The 18136-nt window shown below is 51.7% G+C and overlaps 1 long non-coding RNA gene across 1 annotated transcript; it reads left to right on the forward strand.

The window, feature by feature from the left end:
- Window positions 1–1778: 1778 nt before the first annotated feature.
- LOC136792335 (uncharacterized) lies at window positions 1779–3198 on the forward strand. The gene is made up of 3 exons (XR_010835993.1): window positions 1779–1845; window positions 2100–2217; window positions 2355–3198. It is a non-coding gene; the product is annotated as an uncharacterized lncRNA (long non-coding RNA).
- The last annotated feature ends 14938 nt before the right edge of the window (window positions 3199–18136 follow it).

Consider the following 18136-nt stretch of genomic DNA (forward strand, 5'->3'; position numbering starts at 1 on the left):
GGAGGATGAATTCCTGTTGTTTTAAACCACCCAGCTTGTGGTCATTTGTTACAGAAGCCACAGAACGGTCACACAGACCCTGCTCTGTAGGATCCTGGAAGTGCAGGTCTCATTAAAGGCCTACAGAGGCTGGATTGCAGAACCCTTAGGGTCAGCACTGGGCCCCAGAAATCCTAAAGCAGTGGCTGGACACAAGAATGTTGAGGGGTCAGCTGGAAGCCCATCCCTAAAGGTGCCGGCTGCACACGGCCTCCCCAGGTTTTTATGCCTGTACAAGTTGGGGATAAGTATTTCCATCCTAATTCAGGACTTCTGATGTCACCCTTCACGTTGCTAATTAAGAACCCACTAGTTACACAGAGGAAAACCCTATCAGGACACTTGCTCCAGTGGTAAACAATTCTGAAGTTGGTCAGAGGTGGGGAATCAGCTCCCAGGCAGCCAGCAGCCCCTCCGCAAGGCGCGTCCTCATTGCAAAGCTGGGGGACCGGGCCGAGGCGTCCCTGAGTAAACGTGAGCTGACTCCCAGGCCAGCTGCTGCTGAACTGTTCCCACCCTTCCCAGCTAAAACACCTGAATGTGCGCAAGGACTTGAAAGCCTAGAGGAAGGGCCGTGGAGCCACACCAGCGACAGCACGCAGGCCGAGTTGGTGCCTGCAGGCCAGGCAGGATGGTCGTAACCCCGGGCGCACTTCTGGAAACTTTCCATCTCCCTGCCTGACGTACCCCTCCTGTTCCGGCCCCCACTGCTTTTTTCCTTCCTCACCTCTGCCCGGTGTGAAATTCCAGTGGCAGGTATGGGTGACACATCCTCTTCTTTAGCAGGCAGCAAACTGGCAACTCCTGCAGAAAGTCCAGCAGAGCCCCACTCGCACCGGGCCACGCACAGAGCCGTGAGCCCTACTCCCTCCCACCAGCCCAGCCCCGAGACTGCTGACGGGGCAGAGAATATGGCGTCAGGCACAGCTGCAGGGGCTCTTGCTGTCTGGAGCGGTGTTTATATTGACCTCAGCCCAGGCACACCTGGGGAGGGCTGGCCGGCCCGATCAGGCTGCCCAGGTCAGCCAATCCTCACCCATCAGGGGCTCAGAGTTGCAGAAAATGGGCCTTGCTGAACTGGCCAGGTCCAAGGAACAGGTGTGGTTTCCTGAGGGTCAGGATAGACACGGGGCTGCAACTCTGCTTGTTTTCTCAACATTTTGTCTGGTTCATGAGTGGGAGACAACTTCAAGAAGACCCTCTCCTAATGAGAAGAAGCCAGGAGTAAGGGAGAGGAGGGGTGGTGGGTGGAGACAGAGGCCTGGTGCCTCAGCTGCAGTGGAAGCCTCTGGAAAACCCAGTGGAAGGAGGCCACACAGAGTGAAGCCCAAGCAGACCTGTCAGAGCTGCTGTTTGTTAGTTCAGGTCCTGCTCTGAGGTGCTTTGTGTCAGCTCTGACCAACAGGTGGGCTGGGGGTGCTCTGCAATGAGGGCTACTTGCACGGTTCCTGTGTGCCCAGCCTTTCTGGGTGCCTGCCCAGGTGACCTCCATACCCTGGGAGGGGCCTGACCACGAGAGCCCCGGAGGCTGCTGGGTACCTGCCCAGGTGAGCTCCATATCCTGGGAGGGGCCTGACCACGAGAGCCCCGGGGGCTGCTGGGTACCTGCTCAGGTGAGCACCATATCCTGGGAGGGGCCTGGCCACGAGAGCCCCGTGTGCTGGGAGGGGTGTGTGTGTATGAGCGTCCTCTCTGTGCAGCCGGCACAGAGTTGCTTAGCAACTTCCCTGTGGGCAGCGCTGGGATGAAATGAGAACCAGGAGATGCCACGGACCCCCTGAACCCCCGTCCATCCCGAGTGATGAGGTCAGTAGGTGGGTGCTGGCCACTGTGCTGCGTGAGGGAGACCCCACAGGTACCTCTTGTGCCTTCCACCTGACACCACGGAGGCCTCCTCAGGACAGAGCAGACAGCCTGCCTGGGGCAGGTGGGAGCTCCTGGTGACCCTGCAGGGGACACGAGAGGGACGGACCAGGCAGGAGGGGGTGGCAGCCCAGGCAGAGCCATGGGGCTCGGGGCCGAGGGGCCTTTCCGGGTCTGAGCTGAGGGTGGACGTGCAGGTGGTGAGTGTGATCCAGGAAAGCTACCCTGGTGACGTGAGGCTGAACCTGCTTCAGAGTGACAAGCCTTCCGGATGATCCCAGAACAGGACAGTGAGACGGATCCTGTTAGAAGAAGGTGAGTGAGTGCCCCCAGGAGGCGGCCCTGTGAGCTGGCCCCGGGAGGGGGTGAAGGGAACAGGCGTGGAAGCTGCGGGGAGTGGGCAGTCCCCCTGGGTGGGCGATGGGTGCAGACCCTACTCCGTGGTCCCACAGCCGTGCTTCCGGCTGGATTATTTGGCTTCTTGGAGCCTCAGCTTCCTGGTCTGCTCCTGGGGTGATGATGCTGAGTGAGACTCTCCGACGCTTCTTCACTGTCTGCCCCTCAAGCCTGTGAGAAACGGAATATTTCTTGCCATCTCAGTAAACAAAGGATGTCACAGCCATCAGCACCTGCAGCCCTCCAGTGTGAGGGGAATTCAGGATATGTAAATACAGAATGCAGGCCCCAGAGAGCGGAGGTGCATATCAAAGGAAGGAATTCGTGAGCCTGACTCCGGCATCTTCGCATACAAAGGAAAGCGCTGCATTCCTCACCTTGGAGAGCAGGTTCTCCTTAGCTGACAATCACCTTTTCAAGTCCCCCATCACCTGCGCCAGCCCCCCGCCCTGTCCCCTCCCCCCGGTGCTTTAGCTCAGGGAGGGAGGGGCGCACAGGGCCTCGGCTGAACAAGAGGCCTGGGAGCCTCGGGAGGAACTTTCGCCGCTTTCCCCGCCGTCGGGAGGAGGGTCGCTGACGCTGCGGCCGGACCCTGCGCCTCCCTCGCCCCGTGTCCCCTCAGGACGCTCAGGCCGCCCTCTCCCCACGCCCCCCCGGGCCCCGCGAGCCAGGCCGAGGGCAGGGCCGAGAGGAGGGGCCGAAGTTCCCCGGGACCAGACCCCGAGGCCGCTCGTTCTGCACAGCAGCGGCGGGTGGCCGCGAAGCCCTTCCCCTCAGAAGCTGCTCTTGCGCGGCCGCCCGGCACCGGACCCACTTACCCGGCCCGCCGTCCCCACGACTGTCGCGGCTTCGGCCGCCGGGGCCCCTCCGCAGCCGGCAGCGTCAGTGAGGCCACCCTACCCTCGGGCGCCAGGGCAGCTCCGTGACGGCGGAGGGAAGAGACCCCGAGCCGGGAGCTCCAGCTCTGAGGAAACGCGGGCTCCGTTCTGGGCGCAGTGGGTGGGGCCGTTCTGCCCCGAGGCATCCTGGGAGGGAGCGGGGCGCCGGGGGAGGAGCCGCCAGCAGCTCAGGGCCCCGTCGGGGGTCCTGGAGGGGCGGCCCGGCCTGAGGGCCCCGCCCACTGTGGCCGCAGCGCAGGCCTTTTTCCTGGAATCCTACACAAAAAGTCAGAAAGATACACACGGTCTACAGTGAATGTTCACAAATGGTGGTTGCTGCTGTGCTTACTATCCTATTAAACGTGTGAAATCCATAACACACTTGAAGTTCAAAATTAAATACGATTTTATTTATTTACTTATTTATTTTTTGCGATACGCAGGCCTCTCACTGCTGTGGCCTCTGCCATTGCGGAGCACAGGCTCCGGATGCGCAGGCTCAGCGGCCATGGCTCAGGGGCCCAGCCACTCCGCGACATGCGGGATCCTCCTGGACCGGGGCACGAACCCGTGTCCCCTGCATCGGCAGGCGGACTCTCAACCACTGCGCCACCAGGGAAGCCTCTAAATACGAATTTTCACCTTTCTAATTGTCTCTCTGCTATTCACAATTGTCGTTAATGAATCAGAGACTGTGGCATCACTAGTTAAAAATGAGCTTGTTAAAAAAATAGAACTCAGGCCCACCGGACCTACTGAATCACAATCTGCAATTTTACAGTCTCTCCAGTGTACCTGTGGACCCATGAATAGTTGTAAGGTACATTTCTACCTCGACATGTCTTTTCTGTCTGAGAAATACACACATCTTATCCAGTTTGATATAAATAAAACACTCAAAAATGCATATGCCTGTGTTGAAACCATCATTTTATTATTTCTTTTCCAGATAAGTATAGTCTCTATACTGGTTTTGTGGATCACATGCCATACTCTTTTTTTGTAGTTAGAAATAGAGAAAGTTACTTTGTAAAAAAAAAAAAATATATATATATATATATATATATATATATATATATATATATATATATATATATATATATTAGTGGATGATTGAAGACACTCTTCTAAATTAAAACCAGTTCTCTTAATTTGCTCTTTTCTTCTTGGGTCATATTATGAACTCTTCCCGTGGCCACATGGCATGTGTACTTTTAATTTCAGGGACTGCTGACATTCCAGGATGTGCCCATAGATTTATCTCAAGAGGACTGGGAATGCCTGGACCAAGATCAATGGGAGTTGTACAGGGATGTGATGTGAGAAAAGTATAGGAACCTGCTTTCCTTGGGTGAGGATACCTTCCTTCCAGAATTCCTTATCCACCCACAGGGTTTAGAGGCCTTCATTTGTAGAATGTCTCCTGGAGTGTTCTGCTTCCTACAATAGGGTTTCAGATTGCAACGATTCAGGAAATATTGGGAGTTTGTGGGTATAATTTATGTTATTCTTTGAAAATTGCAGCCTTCTTTATAATATACTTTGTAACTGCTTGGGATGTGTCTATATGAACAGTGTACTATATGCTTCTGTTATAGTCCTTACAATATTTTATTCTCTTATTATCTGTAACAATCTTCCATGGATTCTTTGGGCTTAAGGTGTACTAAAAGGGAGACGGCGATTCTGGGACTTCCCTGGTGATGCAGTGGTTAAGACTGCGCCTGCCAATTCAGGGGACACCCCCCACACGTGTCCGTACCCCGAACTCGAGCCTCAGCCTCACCGGGGGCCTAACCCTAACCCTAGCTCCGGCCCTTCGCCGGGCCGCCAGGCCTGAAGCCTGAGGACTAGCCTCACGGCATGCCGCGCCCTAGGCCGCACACGCCCCACCACACGTGCCCGTACCCCGACCTCGAGCCTCAGCCTCACCGGGGGCCTAACCCTAACCCTAGCTCCGGCCCTTCGCCGAGTCGCCAGGCCTGAAGCCTGAGGCCTAGCCTCACGGCATGCCGCGCCCTACGCCGCACACGCCCCCCCACACGTGTCCGTACCCCGACCTCGAGCCTCAGCCTCACCGGGGGCCTAACCCTAACCCCAGCTCCGGCCCTTCGCCGGGCCGCCAGGCCTGAAGCCTGAGGCCTAGCCTCACGGCATGCCGCGCCCTACGCCGCACACGCCCCCCCACACGTGTCCGTACCCCGACCTCGAGCCTCAGCCTCACGGGGGGCCTAACCCTAGCTCCGGCCCTTCGCCGGGCCGCCAGGCCTGAACCCTGAGGCCTAGCCTCACGGCATGCCGCGCCCTACGCCGCACACGCCCCCCCACACGTGTCCGGACCCCGACCTCGAGCCTCAGCCTCACCGGGGGCCTAAACCTAACCCTAGCTCCGGCCCTTCGCCGGGCCGCCAGGCCTGAAGCCTGAGGCCTAGCCTCACGGCATGCCGCGCCCTACGCCGCACACGCCCCCCCACACGTGTCCGTACCCCGACCTCGAGCCTCAGCCTCACCGGGGGCCTAACCCTAACCCTAGCTCCGGCCCTTCGCCGGGCCGCCAGGCCTGAAGCCTGAGGCCTAGCCTCACGGCATGCCGCGCCCTACGCCGCACACGCCCCCCCACACGTGTCCGGACCCCGACCTCGAGCCTCAGCCTCACCGGGGGCCTAACCCTAACCCTAGCTCCGGCCCTTCGCCGGGCCGCCAGGCCTGAACCCTGAGGCCTAGCCTCACGGCATGCCGCGCCCTACGCCGCACACGCCCCCCCACACGTGTCCGTACCCCGACCTCGAGCCTCAGCCTCACCGGGGGCCTAACCCTAACCCTAGCTCCGGCCCTTCGCCGGGCCGCCAGGCCTGAAGCCTGAGGCCTAGCCTCACGGCATGCCGCGCCCTACGCCGCACACGCCCCCCCACACGTGTCCGTACCCCGACCTCGAGCCTCAGCCTCACCGGGGGCCTAACCCTAACCCTAGCTCCGGCCCTTCGCCGGGCCGCCAGGCCTGAAGCCTGAGGCCTAGCCTCACGGCATGCCGCGCCCTACGCCGCACACGCCCCCCCACACGTGTCCGTACCCCGACCTCGAGCCTCAGCCTCACCGGGGGCCTAACCCTAACCCTAGCTCCGGCCCTTCGCCGGGCCGCCAGGCCTGAAGCCTGAGGCCTAGCCTCACGGCATGCCGCGCCCTACGCCGCACACGCCCCCCCACACGTGTCCGTACCCCGACCTCGAGCCTCAGCCTCACCGGGGGCCTAACCCTAACCCTAGCTCCGGCCCTTCGCCGGGCCGCCAGGCCTGAAGCCTGAGGCCTAGCCTCACGGCATGCCGCGCCCTACGCCGCACACGCCCCCCCACACGTGTCCGTACCCCGACCTCGAGCCTCAGCCTCGCGGGGGGCCTAACCCTAACCCTAGCTCCGGCCCTTCGCCGGGCCGCCAGGCCTGAAGCCTGAGGCCTAGCCTCACGGCACGCCGCGCCCTACGACGCACACGCCCCCTAACACGCATCCGCACCCCGATCTCGACCCTCAGGCTCACCGTAAGCCTAACCCTAACCCTAGCTCCAGCCCTGACCCTGACCCCTGGGCCTCCCCCGCAGCCTGAAGCCTGAGGCCTAGCCTAACGGCACACCGTGCCCTACGACGCACACGCCACCTAACACGCATCCGCACCCCGATCTCGACTCTCTGCCTCACCGGGTCCTAACCCTAACCCTAGCTCCAGCCCTGACCCTGACCCCTGGGCCTCCCCCGCAGCCTGAAGCCTGAGGCCTACCCTAACGATAACCCATACCCTGGCCCGTACACTCCCCCTAGCACGTATCTGTACCCCAATCTTTCCCTAACCCTCTCCCGGCGCTAAGCCTAACCGTAAGTCCTGTTCGTGAGACTCGTACAATTAAGACCTTAGTCCCTTTTTTCACCATTTTTGTGCAACCAATCCAGTTAAAATAGGAGGCGTTAACAACTGTAAAATTAATATTAAAAAGATCTCATTCTCTTAGGATTTCAGGAGCGTAATTCTGAAAGCTGGTCTGGAACTGACACTGACACTGAGAGACTTCGTAGCCAGTTGTCTAATTCTACCTAAGTAGGTTTTAACTTCTGACGTAGTATTGATGTATCCATAACAGTCGCTAATGACCACTACACATATTTCTCTTCTATTAGTATCTGATCTAACATCATTGTTTGGAATTTAATAGTTAAGAGAGGATTCCTTGAAAACGTATGGTTGCAGCTATCAGCAGACATTATTTTGAGAATGGCTAGTGGCATCCTGAGTGTGATATAGCTAAGAAATTGAATTTCAACAATACAGGAATGTGGGGACTTACCTGGCGGTTCAGTGTTTAAGACTTCACCTTCCAATGCAGGGGTTGCCGGTTGGATCCCTGGGCAGGGTGCTAAGATCCCACATGCCTCGCAGCCAAAAAACCAAAACATGAAACAGAAACAATATTGTAATAAATTCAATAGAATTACAAAATGGTCCACATCAAAAAAAAAACTTAAAAAGAAAACAAAACAAAAATTACAGGAATGCATCTAAATCACATCTACAATGGTCACTTAGGTTTATCTTGGGTGTCTGAACCCTAGTTACTCCTTTTTGACTGTCAAATGCATTCCCGTCCTCAATGCCAAAGCAGATGTACAATTCGTATCCAAAAGACCATAAAACAGGCCACGTTGGTCAGTAAAATTTAAGTTAAACCAGGTATAAGCCAGAGTGACTTCCTCACACCTCAATACGTGAAGAGTTTTTTTCCCTTTTCATTACGAGTCTTTCAATAGAAAGCATTGGTGATCAAAATGTCAATCCATCAGTGTCAGAATGATTCAGCTGTTTGGCCCATGTGTAGACCATGTCCCTCAGCGCTACGCCTCCTTTATATTTGCCTAGTTAATCCGCATTGGGGGAATACTGATCAGCTATCGTGAACATGCTCAGAGGTATGTTAATGAGAAAACGCTTTATATAGGCCATACATTTTATTATTCATACCCAATTGTCACACAAGCATTGTACATGTGCTTTTAGCAGTAGACCTAAAGCAAACAGTGAAACATCATGAGTAAGTACATTCTGATCATTTCAGTAGATAGTTTTCCTTTCCTCTTAAACATCAGGGCAAAATGAAGCCAACACAGTAACCTTCATAAATACACACTTCAGTACAGAGGTGTCATTTATCCAATTGCTCCAAGTCCTAAGTAGCTTGAGCGCAAGGACTTCCCTGTGTCTGGAAAACACAGATCAAAGCCAGTAACAAAAAACCAAATACATTATAACCATACTCACCAGTTGACTCAGTAACCAATCCTTTCATTAACTTTTTATGAAGCCATCCGATTCTACATTAAGATTTTTCATTTCTTACCCAGTTTGGCATTATGATATGAAACTTATCAGAGACCTGTGCTTGCCAAAAGGTCCTTCACATAGATCTTCTTGAAGATGGAGCACTTTTGCAAAGTGCTAGAGCACAACAGCAACTATCTATAAAACACATAAGGACTTAAAATTCATGGTTAAACATTTGATCACAATGTAAATGACAAAAGAAGCCATGATTGCTGCTACATACAACATTTTAAAATATATAGAATTATGAGTGAAAAAATTTTACCAGGACATACTAGATTTTTAGGAATTCCATGTAATTTAACATACTAATCAAACATTTCTCTCTGAGATGGCTCAAGGGCCTTCTAAAGCATCTCAAAGTTAGCTGGAGATTAAAAAAACTGTTAGAATTGGCCAAACAACACTTATTCACTGAACCAAAGCAAAGAGATTTCAAACAAAAATAGAGATCACAGACACAGGCAAAGGAACTCACAAGCTCTTTGCAATCAAAAGCAGCATTCCAAGAAAACTTTGGAGGGAGAAACCAAATCCAGGCTTGGCCTAACCCACTTCCAACAAAATCCATCTTAGAAAATCCTGGTCATGCACAACTCTTTTCTCAATGTTCCCTTTGCACAAATGTTCATCACCTTCTGTATCCATCTTATGTTGCCCCTTATTATTTTCTGCATTCAGAAACCACCAGCTCTAGTACAAAGTGACTTTCTTTTCTCTTTGTACCATCAGCCTGTTACCTAGCTGCTCACTTTCTTTATTACGTAGCTTCATAAATGCTTGAACATATGGAACTTCTTTTGTCTTTCTCTTCCTGTGACAAAATAACTCTAGCTGAAGGATAGTATAGTCATTTAGGCTACCATTCAAAGACCACCTTTCCTCGTTCTTCAAGAATGTATCCATACATTGGCCAGACAAAATTACAATAGAATTTCATTCTTTTCATAGTCTTAGGTTTACAACTATAGGTTGACCTGTATGCCAGGATTTTGCCCATTGGCTAGCAGATGGAACTGAAGAAGAAGCACTTCTTATGTTTGAACTATAGAACACTCACACACAGACTAAGAACAAAACAAAATCCTAAACACCAACCGAAGCCTCAAACCAAAGGAACCAGAAACCAAAGAGGAACCAAAAACCAAACAGCACAAGGCTCAAATAAGCTTCCAAGTCTCAACTTAGCCTGTGACCTCTGTTCAAGTGGTGCACCTCCCAAATGAGATTTCCTGGAATGAAAAGTCACCCAAATGGGAACCAAGGTTCCCCCAAATGTACCGGGCTAAAAGGACCTCAGACTGCATGCCAGAGTGTTACCCCATGCTGGCTGAGTTGCTGTAACCTCCCAAATGCTATTTTTCTGGTTCCCCAAAATAGTCCCTTGAAGTAGGACATTTGGGGCACTCCAGGCAGGAGGAAGAGAGGAACGTCCTCAAGGCAAAGACAGCCTCAGCAGCTGCTAGGGTGGTTCCTCTTCCACCATCTACTCCTGCCCCAGAGTTCTAACTGCTGGGATGACTGGGGCTCGGCCTTTCCAGGCAAGGGTCCCAGGTGGTCTGACCTCTAAAGGAATTCTGCAACTCTACACTCTCTCGGAAGAGGCTGGTGTGGAGAAAATCTCAGTGTCCGATCAAGTCAGGGTACCTACAGGGGACATCCCCAAGTCAGGCCCACATTGGGTACTAAATGTAATGTCGAAAACTCGACCTCTGTGCACCAGTGCCAAATCGAATCTCAGAGAGAGGGGTTTGCAGGAAGTAGAAAAGAATAGCTTTACTGCTTTGGCAGCCAAAGGGGGACACAGAAAACTCGTGCCCTCAAAAACCATGTGTCCCAATGCAGGAGGATCTGGTGAGGAGGTTTACAGCAATGGTTTAAGGAAACAGTTGATCTTAAGGATTAGTGTGTGTACAGGGCCTTAACTCACTTTAATCTGGCCTCAGATGGTCTCTTGATGAGCTTCTCTGGAATGAAGAAGACTAAAATCTTCTATTTTGTGGGGGTTTTAGGTTGGTAAAGAGCCCAAAGATACTCTTACCTGTATCCCTTGAGGGAAAACCAGGATCCTGGCCCAAGGCTGCACTATTGCTTCTTGATGGTTTCTCTCTCGTCTCTGCATCTCCTCCTTTCCCTGATGAGCAACTGTTCGAACCTGCCCTTTGGAACTCAGGGAAGGTCCTGGAATCTCTAGCCTAACTAAGGCCCTGACACTGTTCCTAACTCAGACCCTGACACTCTCCCTAACTAAGGCACTGACACTACTCCTAACTCACTCCCTGACACTGTACCTAACAAAGGTTCTGATGCTAATCCTAACTCAAGCCCTGACACTGTCTCTAACTAAGGTCCAGCATCTGTCCCTAATACAGGCCCTGCTACCAGCAAAAACAAAAATCCAGACACTATGCTGAGCTAATATCCTGACCCATTTCTAACCAAGGTCCTGACACTGTCCCTAAGAAAGCCCTGTTGCTATCCCGACGTGAAGACCGGAGGCTGTGCCTAACTCAGGCCCTGATAATGGCTTTAGCAAAGCTCCTGAGGCTGATCCTAATGAGGCCCTTATGCTGCTCCTAAGTCATGCCCTGATAGTATCCCTAGCTAAGGACCTGACACTAGGCCTCACTCGAGCTCTGTCACTCTCCTTAAGTCTGGCTCTGACGCTGTCCCTACCTCAAGCCCTGACACTGGTCCTAAATTAGGTCCTGATGCTCTAAGTAACTAAGGTCTTGGCACTATCCCTAGTTCATGTCCTGACACTATTCCTAGACCTTAACCTAACCTTGTGTTTAACTAATGTCTAGCCTCTTATACTAAATAAATCCCTGTCGCTGTCCCTAACTAAGGCCCTGAAATTAGTCCCGAGGCCGTGACCCTGTCCCTAACTGAGGCCTGGAGGTCCTAACTCAGGCCCCGACACTACAACCTAACTCAGTACCTAACAAAGGCTCTGATGCTTGTCCTAGGTCATGCCCTGACACTGTCTCTGGGGCCCTGCTGCCGTCAATATCTAAAGTCCTGACATTATCCTGAGCCAATATCTTCACCCATGTCTTACCAAGGTCCTGAAACTGTCCCAACGTAAGCCCCGACGCTGTCCCTAAGTGAGGCCCTGAGGCTGTCCCTAACAGAGGCCATGAGAATGTCTTTAAAGAAGACCCTAACGTTGATCCTACAGACGCCCTTATACTACTCCTAAATCATGCCCTGACACTGTCCCTAACTCAGGCCCTAAAGATAGACCTCACTTAGGCCCTATTGCCGCACCTTAGTTAGGCTCTGACACTATCCCTACATCAGCCCTGACACTGGTCCTGATTAAGGCTCTGACTCTGGTCCTAAGTAAGGCCGTGACGCTCTCAATAACTAAGGTCTTCACACTATCCGTAGCTCACTTCCTGACACTACCCCTCGCCTGGAAGCTGACTCTGTCCCGAGCTAATGTTCTGCCTCTTATACTCCCTGAAGCCCTATGCTCTCCCTAACTAAGGCCCTGACGCTCTCAATGACTAAGGTCTTCACGCTATCTGTAGCTCACTTCCTGACACTACGCCTCGCCTGGAAGCTGACTCTGTCCCGAGCTAATGTTCTGCCTCTTATACTCCCTGAAGCCCTAATGCTCTCCCCAATTAAGGCCCTGACTAGCTCTAACTAAAACCCTGACACACTCTAACTACGGCCCGAAATCTGTCCCTAATATAGGCCTTGCTGACGGCAATAACTAAAATCCGGACACTATGCTGAGCTAATATCCTGAACCATTTCTAACCAAGGTCCTGACACTGTCCCTAAGAAAGCCCTGTCGCTGTCCCTACGTGAAGACGTGAGGCTGTGCCTAACTCAGGCCCTGAAGCTATGCCTAACTGAGGCCTTGATGCTGTGCCTAACTCAGGCCCTGACCATGTCTTTAACTAAGACCCTAATGCTGATGCAACAAAGGCCCTGATGCTGCTCCTAAGTCATGCCCAGACAGTGTCCCCAGCTAAGGGCCTGATGCTACGTCTCACTCAGGCCCTGTCGCTCTCCCTAAGTCAGGCTCTGATGCTGTCCCTACCTGAAGCCCTGACACTGGTCCTAAATAAGGCCCTGATACTCTCAGTGACTAAGGTCTTGACACTATCGCTAGGTCATTTCCTGACACGATCCCTAACCCTAACCCTGTCCCTAGCAAATGTCCTGCCTCTTATACTAACTGAAGCCTTTATGCTGTGAATCCCTCAGGCCCTGAATTTAGCCCCAAGGCCGTGGCACTGTCCCTAACTAAGGCCTAGATGCTCGTCCTAAATCCCACACTGACACTGTTCCTAACTCAGGCCCTGACACTGTACCTAACAGAGAACCAGATGCTAGTCCTAACACAGGCCCTGACACTGTGTCTAACTAAGGCCCTGCTGCCATCAATATCTAAAGTCCTGACAGTATCCTGAGCTTATATCCTGACCCATCTCTTACTAAGGTTCTGAAACTGTCTCTAAGTAAGCCTTGACGCTGTCCCTAAGTGAGGCCCTGACGCTGTCTCTAACAGAGGCCCTGATAATGTCTTTAACAAACCCCTTAGGCTGTTCCTACTGAGGCCCTTATGGTGCTCCTAAGTCATTCTCTGACACTGCCCCTAGCTAAGGGCCTGACTCTAGGCCTCACTCAGGCCCTGTCGCTCTCCCCAAGTCAGGCTCTGACGCTGTCCCTACCTGAAGCCCTGACACTGGTCCTAAATTAAGCACTGATGCTCTAAGTAGCTATGGTCTTGACACTATCCCTAGGTCATTTCCTGACGCTATCCCTAGACCTTAACCTAACCTTGTCTTTAACTAATGTCGAGCCTCTTATGCTAAATAAATCCCTGATGCTGTCCCTAACTAAGGCCCTGAAATTAGTCCTGAGGCCATGACCCTGTCCCTGAGACCTGGAAGCTGTCCTTAACAAAGGCCCAAGGTCCTGAAACTGACACTATCAGTTAAAGAACTGAGGCCCTGACACTCTCCCTAATTAAGGACTGAGGCTGTCTCTAACTAAGGCCCTGAGTCTATCTTTAACTAATGGCCTCACTCTTTCCCTAACAAAGGCCCTGATGCAGTCCCTAACTAAGGCCCTGACACGGTCCCTAAGAACATGAGCTGTCTCTCATTAATGCCCTGATGTGGACCATAAATGATGTACTGAAGACGGCACTAAGGTCCTGACGATGTTACTAATGACCCCAAATGTCTCTTACTAAGGCCCTCAAATTACCCGAGGCCCTAAAGATGTCCATAACTAAGTCTCTGACACTATCTCTAACTAAGACCCTCAAGTTATCTTTAACTGAGGCCATAACAGCGTCCCTAACGAAGAACTTGACATTGTCTCTAACTAAGGCCCCGAGTCTGTCTTTACCTAACGGCCTCACTTTTTCCCCAACTACTCCCTGACGCTGCCCCTAACCAAGGCCCTGATGGTGTGCCTGATTGCCTGAGCTGTCTTTCACTAATAACCTGACTCTGCCGATAAATAACACCCCGGTTATGTCCCTAATGAACAGCCTGAAGTGTCTCTTACTAAGGTCCTCAAGGTTTTCTCTGAGGCCCTGACACCCTCCTTAATTAACGCCTTGACACTGCCTTTACCTAATGGCCTGATGCAGTTCCGACCTGAGATGCTGATGCTCTAAGACCTTGAAGTCTCTACCTGAGAAGCTGACACTGTCTGTAACTAATTTCCTGACTTTTTCCTTAACTAACATCCTAATTTTGTCTCTAAATAACGGCCTGACACTGGTCCTAACTACAGCCCTGATGCTGACCCTATCTAAGGCCCTGACGATGTCCCTACTAGACTTAGATGTCCCTCACTGTGGTCCTGATCCTGTCCATTACTAAGGCCCTGAATATGTGCTTAAGTAAGTCTCTGACACTGTCCTCAGGCGCTGACCCTCTTCCTAACTAAGGGCCTTGACGCTGTCTCTAAAGAAGGCCCTGACACTGCCCCTAAATAACAGCCTGACACTGGGCCCAAGTATGGACCTGATCCTGTCCGTGACTAAGGCCCTGAAGATGTCCCTCATTAAGTCTCTGACACTGCCCTTAATAAGCCCCTGACGCTGTCCCTATCTAATGGCCTAAGCTATAACTTACAAAGTCCCTAACACTATCCCCAAGACGCTGACGCCCTCCCTAACTTAGCCTTTGATGCTGTCCTTTAGTGCCTAAGCGGTCACAAAATAATACCCTGATTCTATCGCTAAGGCCCTGAATATATCCCTGAGAAAGTCTCTGAAGTGTCCCTAACTAACGGCCTAAACTCTCTCTTACTAAGTCCCTCAAGTTATCTCTGAGGGCCTGACAGCACTGGCCCTAACTAACGTCCTGATGCTGAACCTAACTAAGGCCTTGATGCCGATTCTACCTGAGGCCCGAGAACTGTCTGTAATCAATGACCTGCCTCTTTCCCTAACTAACACCCTAGTTTGGTCCCTCATTAACGTCCTGACACTGGTCGACACTACAGCCCTGATGCTGGCTCAATCTAAGGCCTTGACGATGTCCCTAATAGCCTTAGATGTCCCTCACTGTGGGCCTGACCCTGTCCCTAACCAAGGCCCTGACCCTCTTCCTAACTAAAGCTGTGATGATGTCTCTACCTGAGGTACTGGCACTGTCTATAATAACGGCCGACTCTTTCCCTAACACCCTTATGCTGTCCCTAATAGTCTCGTGTACCTCTCAATAATGCCCTGAGCCTGTCCATAACGAAGGCCCTGAATATGTCCCTAAGTATGTCTCTGACGCTGTCCTTAACTAAAGCCCTGATGCTCTCTCTACCTAAGGCACTGACACTGTCTGTAATAATGGCCTCTTTCCCTAACTAACACCCTGATGCTATCCCTAACTGAGGCCCTGAAGATGTCCCCAATACCCTTAGGTGTTCCTCAGTATCACCCTGATCCTGTCCATAACGAAGGCCCTGAATATGTCCCTAGCTAAGTCTCTGATGCTGGCCCTAACTAAGGCCCTGATGCTGTCTCTACCTCAGAATCTGACATTTGAACGTCCTGACTCTCCCTAACATCCTGACGCTGCCCCTAAGTGAGGCCCCGACACTCTTCTTAACTAAGGACTTGCCGCTGTCCCTACCTAACACCCTGACACTGTCTGTAACTAACGACCTGACTCTTTCCCTGACTAACACCCTCGTTTGGGCCCTAACTAACGCCCTGACACTGGTTCTAATTATGGCCAAGATGCTGGCTCCAAGGCCCCGAAGATATCCCTAAGTAACAGCCTGAACTGTGTCTAACGAAGGCTCTCACGTTTTCTCTAACTGAAGCACTGACGCTGTCCCTTATAGTCTAAGCTGTCACTAAATAATGCCCTGGTCCCGTCCATAACTAAGGCCCTGAATATGTCCCTAAGTACATCTCTGACGATGTCCTTAACATCCCGAACTCTCTTCAAGTTCCCTCTGCGGCTCTGACACCGGCCCTTCCTAAGGCCTCGCCCCGGGCTTGTCCCCGACGGCTGCGCGGTTTTCTCCTGTCCGCGTCTCTAGCCAGCTGCCTGCCGTCGGCCACTCTAAGAGTCTGCGAGGCAGCGGTCCCACGTGGGACGTGCCTGTGTCGGCTCAGCTGTGGGAGGAGAGTCACGGCCGCTCCGCCCTCCAGGGGACGGCGGCTCCGGGTAGGAATCTCTCCGCCTGGTGTCTGGACACAGGGTTCTGTGCCCTTGTTTTCTGTAAATCCCTTGGAGTTACCTCTATTTTTTTTTAATGGCTATCCCCCTCAGCATATTCATAATTTAAATTATTTACCACATTAAAATTCAGGAATGACATTATTACAAAGAGCAGGAAGACACCGGATGCCCCCCCAATGATCTAGTACTTGGAGGATTTACAATTCTAATGAGAAAACACTCACTCTCCTCACCCTCTTGGGCGTCAGCACAAGGCGGGGATCAGCTGCGTCCTTTATTTGTCCCTCTGATTTTCCAGAACCTTTCCTTCGAGAAGAAATCTCTGGGCTCTGCGGGAACTGTGAGTGGTGGCCATCAGGTAAATCTGAGACTGAAAAGCAAGAGGAAGAGAGCTAGAGGCGGAGGGGAGAATCGGTGACGGGGAGAAGCAGGGGCATCCACGTTCAATCGCAGGCTGAGAGTCTGGGTTAGTCTCCAACGAAGCCAAGGACCCCCAGGAGCTGACCCCGCTGGCCTTGTCACCTGGTGTGGGGACTGGGGACAGCCAGACCTCCATGGCCACTCTCAGAGAAACCAAGAAGGTGGGAGCGCACCCCTGAGAGCCAGATTGAAAACTGGTCGCGCTGTGAAAGAATAAGATGCCCTTTCCAGAAAAGTGAAGACTGTTCTCTTGGTTCTCAAAGACTTGCAAATACTCCGTGTCCTTCTGGAGGCATGCTGAAGCCTTCAGCCTTTGAGGGCAGTAACGGGAGTGCATCTGGGCTCAAAGCCATCCAGCACTCACTCCTTGAGGGTGCTGAGGATGACCCGCGTCCACCCCTCGGGTGCTGTGGGCCTGAAACTCCCTGACCGCCGAGTACGGGAGGGGCCACACAGACGCTCCACTGGATACCGGGGTCTGGGCTGGTGGGCTACAGGCCTTTATCAGATACATGGTTTGCAAACATCTTGTGCCATTTGGGATGGTGGATTATCTTATTCCTTGCTCCTTTCATACACAACTGTTTTTCATTTTGAGGAAGTCCAATTCATCTATTTTTTCTTTTGCTGCTTGGGCTTTCAGTAGATCTAAGAAATCATGACCAAATCCAAGGTCGTGAAGATTTACTCTCATGTTTTCTTCAACGAGTTTTATAATTTTGGTTCTTGCATCTAGGCCTTTGGTCCATTTAGTGTTGATTTTGTATATGGGGTGGGGGGAGGTAAGGGTCCAACTTTATTCTTCTGCATGTGGGTATCCAGTTGTTCCAGAACGTGTGCTAACTGTGTGGGAGAAAATACCTGCAAATGATGCGACCAACCAGGGTTTGATTCTAAAATATACAAACAGCTCATACAACTCAAAAAAAGGAAAAAAAAATCAATAAGTAGGCAGAAGGTCTAAATAGACATTTCTCCAAAGAAGACATACAGATGGCCAATAGGCACATGAAAAGATGCTCCACATCGCTGATTATTAGAGAATGCAAATCAAAACTACAGTGAGTTATCACCTCATAGTGGTCAGAATGGCCATCATTAAAATGTGTGCAAATAAATGCTGGAAGGGTTATGGAGAAAAGGGAACCCTCCTACACTGTTGGTGGGAATGTAAATTGATGCAGCCACAATGGAAAACAGTATGGAGGTTCCTCAAAAACTAAAAATAGAGCTACCATATGATCCAGCAATCCCGCTCCTGGGCACATATCCAGACAAAACTATAATTCAAAGAGATACGTGCACCCCAGCATTCACAGCAGCACTATTCACAATAGCCAAGACGTGGAGGCAACCTGAATGTCCCTCAACAGATGAGTGGATGTAGAAGATGTGGTACATATATGCAATGGAATATTACTCAGCCATAAAACAGAATGAAATAATGCCATTTGCAGCTACATGGATGGACCTAGAGATGATCTTACAAAGTGAAGTAAGTCAGACAG

This window comes from Kogia breviceps, chromosome 12 (genome assembly GCF_026419965.1).
Source record: "Kogia breviceps isolate mKogBre1 chromosome 12, mKogBre1 haplotype 1, whole genome shotgun sequence".
NCBI classification, from domain to species: domain Eukaryota; kingdom Metazoa; phylum Chordata; class Mammalia; order Artiodactyla; family Physeteridae; genus Kogia; species Kogia breviceps.